The sequence below is a fragment of the Rhinoderma darwinii genome, chromosome 13 (genome assembly GCF_050947455.1).
Source record: "Rhinoderma darwinii isolate aRhiDar2 chromosome 13, aRhiDar2.hap1, whole genome shotgun sequence".
NCBI lineage: Eukaryota > Metazoa > Chordata > Amphibia > Anura > Rhinodermatidae > Rhinoderma > Rhinoderma darwinii.
In genome coordinates this window covers 23,486,561-23,491,560 of record NC_134699.1, presented here as the reverse complement: position 1 = coordinate 23,491,560, position 5,000 = coordinate 23,486,561, and the positions used below count along the sequence as shown (strand labels likewise).

The following is a 5,000-nucleotide window of genomic DNA, read 5'->3' as shown; positions in this document are numbered from 1 at the left end:
CCTAAGAAAACTTTTTAGAAATGGAAGCAATACGTTTCAAAAGCATGCCCTCCCAGGCTGGCTGCTGAAATATTTAGCTGTTAGCACATGCAGAAGGGGAAGCTGCTTGCTGGGAAATTAAATATTATATAGTGTGGATTCAAATAAATAGATACCCATGGAATAAAACCACCAGGGCAGCTCTCCACTATGGCATTATCACTAAATCCTTGAGACGTAGAAAAACACTGAGACATCAAAGGGGGCACCCGGGTTTGAACCAGGGACCTCTCGATCTGCAGTCGAATGCTCTACCACTGAGCTATGCCCTCTTTGCTTTATACTGTTAAGTGAAGTTTTTTGTTTTTTTCCTAAGACAACTTTTTGGACATGGGACCAATACGTTTCAAAAGCATGCCCTCCCAGGCTGGCTGCTGAAATATTTAGCTGTTAGCACATGCAGAAGGGGAAGCTGCTGGCTGGGAAATTAAATATTATATAGTGTCCATCCAAATAAATAGATACCCATGTAATAAAACCACCAGAGCAACTCTCCACTATGGCATTATCACTAAATCCTTGAGACGTAGAAAAAAACTGAGACATCAAAGGGGGCACCCGGGTTTGAACCAAGGACCTCTCGATCTGCAGTCGAATGCTCTACCACTGAGCTATGCCCCCTTTGCTTTATACTGTTAAGAGAAGTTATTTTTTTTTCCTAAGAAAACTTTTTGGAAATGGAAGCAATACGTTTCAAAAGCATGCCCTCCCAGGCTGGCTGCTGAAATATTTAGCTGTTAGCACATGCAGAAGGGGAAGCTGCTTGCTGGGAAATTAAATATTATATAGTGTGGATTCAAATAAATAGATACCCATGGAATAAAACCACCAGAGCAGCTCTCCACTATGGCATTATCACTAAATCCTTGAGACGTAGAAAAACACTGAGACATCAAAGGGGGCACCCGGGTTTGAACCAGGGACCTCTCGATCTGCAGTCAAATGCTCTACCACTGAGCTATGCCCCCTTTGCTTTATACTGTTAAGAGAAGTTTTTTTTTTTTTCCTAAGACAACTTTTTGGACATGGGACCAATACGTTTCAAAAGCATGCCCTCCCAGGCTGGCTGCTGAAATATTTAGCTGTTAGCACATGCAGAAGGGGAAGCTGCTGGCTGGGAAATTAAATATTATATAGTGTCCATTCAAATAAATAGATACCCATGTAATAAAACCACCAGAGCAACTCTCCACTATGGCATTATCACTAAATCCTTGAGACGTAGAAAAACACTGAGACATCAAAGGGGGCACCCGGGTTTGAACCAGGGACCTCTCGATCTGCAGTCAAATGCTCTACCACTGAGCTATGCCCCCTTTGCTTTATACTGTTAAGAGAAGTTTTTTTTTTTTTCCTAAGACAACTTTTTGGACATGGGACCAATACGTTTCAAAAGCATGCCCTCCCAGGCTGGCTGCTGAAATATTTAGCTGTTAGCACATGCAGAAGGGGAAGCTGCTGGCTGGGAAATTAAATATTATATAGTGTCCATTCAAATAAATAGATACCCATGTAATAAAACCACCAGAGCAACTCTCCACTATGGCATTATCACTAAATCCTTGAGACGTAGAAAAAAACTGAGACATCAAAGGGGGCACCCGGGTTTGAACCAAGGACCTCTCGATCTGCAGTCGAATGCTCTACCACTGAGCTATGCCCCCTTTGCTTTATACTGTTAAGAGAAGTTATTTTTTTTTCCTAAGAAAACTTTTTGGAAATGGAAGCAATACGTTTCAAAAGCATGCCCTCCCAGGCTGGCTGCTGAAATATTTAGCTGTTAGCACATGCAGAAGGGGAAGCTGCTTGCTGGGAAATTAAATATTATATAGTGTGGATTCAAATAAATAGATACCCATGGAATAAAACCACCAGAGCAGCTCTCCACTATGGCATTATCACTAAATCCTTGAGACGTAGAAAAACACTGAGACATCAAAGGGGGCACCCGGGTTTGAACCAGGGACCTCTCAATCTGCAGTCGAATGCTCTACCACTGAGCTATGCCCCCTTTGCTTTATACTGTTAAGTGAAGTTTTTTTTTTTTTTCCTAAGACAACTTTTTGGACATGGGACCAATACGTTTCAAAAGCATGCCCTCCCAGGCTGGCTGCTGAAATATTTAGCTGTTAGCACATGCAGAAGGGGAAGCTGCTTGCTGGGAAATTAAATATTATATAGTGTGGATTCAAATAAATAGATACCCATGGAATAAAACCACCAGAGCAGCTCTCCACTATGGCATTATCACTAAATCCTTGAGACGTAGAAAAACACTGAGACATCAAAGGGGGCACCCGGGTTTGAACCAGGGACCTCTCGATCTGCAGTCGAATGCTCTACCACTGAGCTATGCCCCCTTTGCTTTATACTGTTAAGAGAAGTTTTTTTTTTTTCCTAAGAAAACTTTTTGGAAATGGAAGCAATACGTTTCAAAAGCATGCCCTCCCAGGCTGGCTGCTGAAATATTTAGCTGTTAGCACATGCAGAAGGGGAAGCTGCTTGCTGGGAAATTAAATATTATATAGTGTGGATTCAAATAAATAGATACCCATGGAATAAAACCACCAGAGCAGCTCTCCACTATGGCATTATCACTAAATCCTTGAGACGTAGAAAAACACTGAGACATCAAAGGGGGCACCCGGGTTTGAACCAGGGACCTCTCGATCTGCAGTCGAATGCTCTACCACTGAGCTATGCCCCCTTTGCTTTATACTGTTAAGAGAAGTTATTTTTTTTTCCTAAGAAAGCTTTTTGGAAATGGAACCAATACGTTTCAAAAGCATGCCCTCCCAGGCTGGCTGCTGAAATATTTAGCTGTTAGCACATGCAGAAGGGGAAGCTGCTGCTTGGGAAATTAAATATTATATAGTGTCCATTCAAATAAATAGATACCCATGATGTAATAAAACCACCAGAGCAGCTCTCCACTATGGCATTATCACTAAATCCTTGAGACGTAGAAAAAAAACTGAGACATCAAAGGGGGCACCCGGGTTTGAACCAAGGACCTCTCGATCTGCAGTCGAATGCTCTACCACTGAGCTATGCCCCCTGTGCTTTATACTGTTAAGAGAAGTTTTTTTTTTTTCCTAAGAAAACTTTTTGGAAATGGAAGCAATACGTTTCAAAAGCATGCCCTCCCAGGCTGGCTGCTGAAATATTTAGCTGTTAGCACATGCAGAAGGGGAAGCTGCTTGCTGGGAAATTAAATATTATATAGTGTGGATTCAAATAAATAGATACCCATGGAATAAAACCACCAGAGCAGCTCTCCACTATGGCATTATCACTAAATCCTTGAGACGTAGAAAAACACTGAGACATCAAAGGGGGCACCCGGGTTTGAACCAGGGACCTCTCGATCTGCAGTCGAATGCTCTACCACTGAGCTATGCCCCCTTTGCTTTATACTGTTAAGAGATGTTTTTTTTTTTTCCTAAGAAAACTTTTTGGAAATGGAAGCAATACGTTTCAAAAGCATGCCCTCCCAGGCTGGCTGCTGAAATATTTAGCTGTTAGCACATGCAGAAGGGGAAGCTGCTTGCTGGGAAATTAAATATTATATAGTGTGGATTCAAATAAATAGATACCCATGGAATAAAACCACCAGAGCAGCTCTCCACTATGGCATTATCACTAAATCCTTGAGACGTAGAAAAACACTGAGACATCAAAGGGGGCACCCGGGTTTGAACCAGGGACCTCTCGATCTGCAGTCGAATGCTCTACCACTGAGCTATGCCCCCTTTGCTTTATACTGTTAAGAGAAGTTTTTTTTTTTTCCTAAGAAAACTTTTTGGAAATGGAAGCAATACGTTTCAAAAGCATGCCCTCCCAGGCTGGCTGCTGAAATATTTAGCTGTTAGCACATGCAGAAGGGGAAGCTGCTTGCTGGGAAATTAAATATTATATAGTGTGGATTCAAATAAATACCCATGGAATAAAACCACCAGAGCAGCTCTCCACTATGGCATTATCACTAAATCCTTGAGACGTAGAAAAACACTGAGACATCAAAGGGGGCACCCGGGTTTGAACCAGGGACCTCTCGATCTGCAGTCGAATGCTCTACCACTGAGCTATGCCCCCTTTGCTTCATACTGTTAAGAGAAGTTATTTTTTTTTCCTAAGAAAGCTTTTTGGAAATGGAACCAATACGTTTCAAAAGCATGCCCTCCCAGGCTGGCTGCTGAAATATTTAGCTGTTAGCACATGCAGAAGGGGAAGCTGCTGCTTGGGAAATTAAATATTATATAGTGTCCATTCAAATAAATAGATACCCATGATGTAATAAAACCACCAGAGCAGCTCTCCACTATGGCATTATCACTAAATCCTTGAGACGTAGAAAAAAAACTGAGACATCAAAGGGGGCACCCGGGTTTGAACCAAGGACCTCTCGATCTGCAGTCGAATGCTCTACCACTGAGCTATGCCCCCTTTGCTTTATACTGTTAAGAGAAGTTATTTTTTTTTCCTAAGAAAACTTTTTGGAAATGGAAGCAATACGTTTCAAAAGCATGCCCTCCCAGGCTGGCTGCTGAAATATTTAGCTGTTAGCACATGCAGAAGGGGAAGCTGCTTGCTGGGAAATTAAATATTATATAGTGTGGATTCAAATAAATAGATACCCATGGAATAAAACCACCAGAGCAGCTCTCCACTATGGCATTATCACTAAATCCTTGAGACGTAGAAAAACACTGAGACATCAAAGGGGGCACCCGGGTTTGAACCAGGGACCTCTCAATCTGCAGTCGAATGCTCTACCACTGAGCTATGCCCCCTTTGCTTTATACTGTTAAGTGAAGTTTTTTTTTTTTTTCCTAAGACAACTTTTTGGACATGGGACCAATACGTTTCAAAAGCATGCCCTCCCAGGCTGGCTGCTGAAATATTTAGCTGTTAGCACATGCAGAAGGGGAAGCTGCTTGCTGGGAAATTAAATATTATAT

General features: G+C 42.0%; 14 non-coding genes across 14 annotated transcripts; all 14 read right to left on the bottom strand.

Annotated features, from left to right (window-relative positions):
- Positions 1 to 239: 239 nt before the first annotated feature.
- Positions 240 to 311, bottom strand: TRNAC-GCA (transfer RNA cysteine (anticodon GCA)). Its single transcript has one exon. It is a non-coding gene; the product is annotated as a tRNA-Cys (tRNA).
- A 277-nt stretch (positions 312 to 588) lies between these two features.
- Positions 589 to 660, bottom strand: TRNAC-GCA (transfer RNA cysteine (anticodon GCA)). Its single transcript has one exon. It is a non-coding gene; the product is annotated as a tRNA-Cys (tRNA).
- A 275-nt stretch (positions 661 to 935) lies between these two features.
- On the bottom strand, positions 936 to 1,007 carry TRNAC-GCA (transfer RNA cysteine (anticodon GCA)). Its single transcript has one exon. It is a non-coding gene; the product is annotated as a tRNA-Cys (tRNA).
- A 276-nt stretch (positions 1,008 to 1,283) lies between these two features.
- Positions 1,284 to 1,355, bottom strand: TRNAC-GCA (transfer RNA cysteine (anticodon GCA)). Its single transcript has one exon. It is a non-coding gene; the product is annotated as a tRNA-Cys (tRNA).
- A 276-nt stretch (positions 1,356 to 1,631) lies between these two features.
- TRNAC-GCA (transfer RNA cysteine (anticodon GCA)) lies at positions 1,632 to 1,703 on the bottom strand. Its single transcript has one exon. It is a non-coding gene; the product is annotated as a tRNA-Cys (tRNA).
- A 275-nt stretch (positions 1,704 to 1,978) lies between these two features.
- On the bottom strand, positions 1,979 to 2,050 carry TRNAC-GCA (transfer RNA cysteine (anticodon GCA)). Its single transcript has one exon. It is a non-coding gene; the product is annotated as a tRNA-Cys (tRNA).
- A 277-nt stretch (positions 2,051 to 2,327) lies between these two features.
- Positions 2,328 to 2,399, bottom strand: TRNAC-GCA (transfer RNA cysteine (anticodon GCA)). The gene has a single exon. It is a non-coding gene; the product is annotated as a tRNA-Cys (tRNA).
- A 275-nt stretch (positions 2,400 to 2,674) lies between these two features.
- TRNAC-GCA (transfer RNA cysteine (anticodon GCA)) lies at positions 2,675 to 2,746 on the bottom strand. The gene has a single exon. It is a non-coding gene; the product is annotated as a tRNA-Cys (tRNA).
- Positions 2,747 to 3,025: 279 nt separating this feature from the next.
- On the bottom strand, positions 3,026 to 3,097 carry TRNAC-GCA (transfer RNA cysteine (anticodon GCA)). The gene has a single exon. It is a non-coding gene; the product is annotated as a tRNA-Cys (tRNA).
- A 275-nt stretch (positions 3,098 to 3,372) lies between these two features.
- Positions 3,373 to 3,444, bottom strand: TRNAC-GCA (transfer RNA cysteine (anticodon GCA)). The gene has a single exon. It is a non-coding gene; the product is annotated as a tRNA-Cys (tRNA).
- A 275-nt stretch (positions 3,445 to 3,719) lies between these two features.
- On the bottom strand, positions 3,720 to 3,791 carry TRNAC-GCA (transfer RNA cysteine (anticodon GCA)). Its single transcript has one exon. It is a non-coding gene; the product is annotated as a tRNA-Cys (tRNA).
- A 271-nt stretch (positions 3,792 to 4,062) lies between these two features.
- On the bottom strand, positions 4,063 to 4,134 carry TRNAC-GCA (transfer RNA cysteine (anticodon GCA)). Its single transcript has one exon. It is a non-coding gene; the product is annotated as a tRNA-Cys (tRNA).
- Positions 4,135 to 4,413: 279 nt separating this feature from the next.
- Positions 4,414 to 4,485, bottom strand: TRNAC-GCA (transfer RNA cysteine (anticodon GCA)). Its single transcript has one exon. It is a non-coding gene; the product is annotated as a tRNA-Cys (tRNA).
- A 275-nt stretch (positions 4,486 to 4,760) lies between these two features.
- TRNAC-GCA (transfer RNA cysteine (anticodon GCA)) lies at positions 4,761 to 4,832 on the bottom strand. The gene has a single exon. It is a non-coding gene; the product is annotated as a tRNA-Cys (tRNA).
- Positions 4,833 to 5,000: the final 168 nt, after the last annotated feature.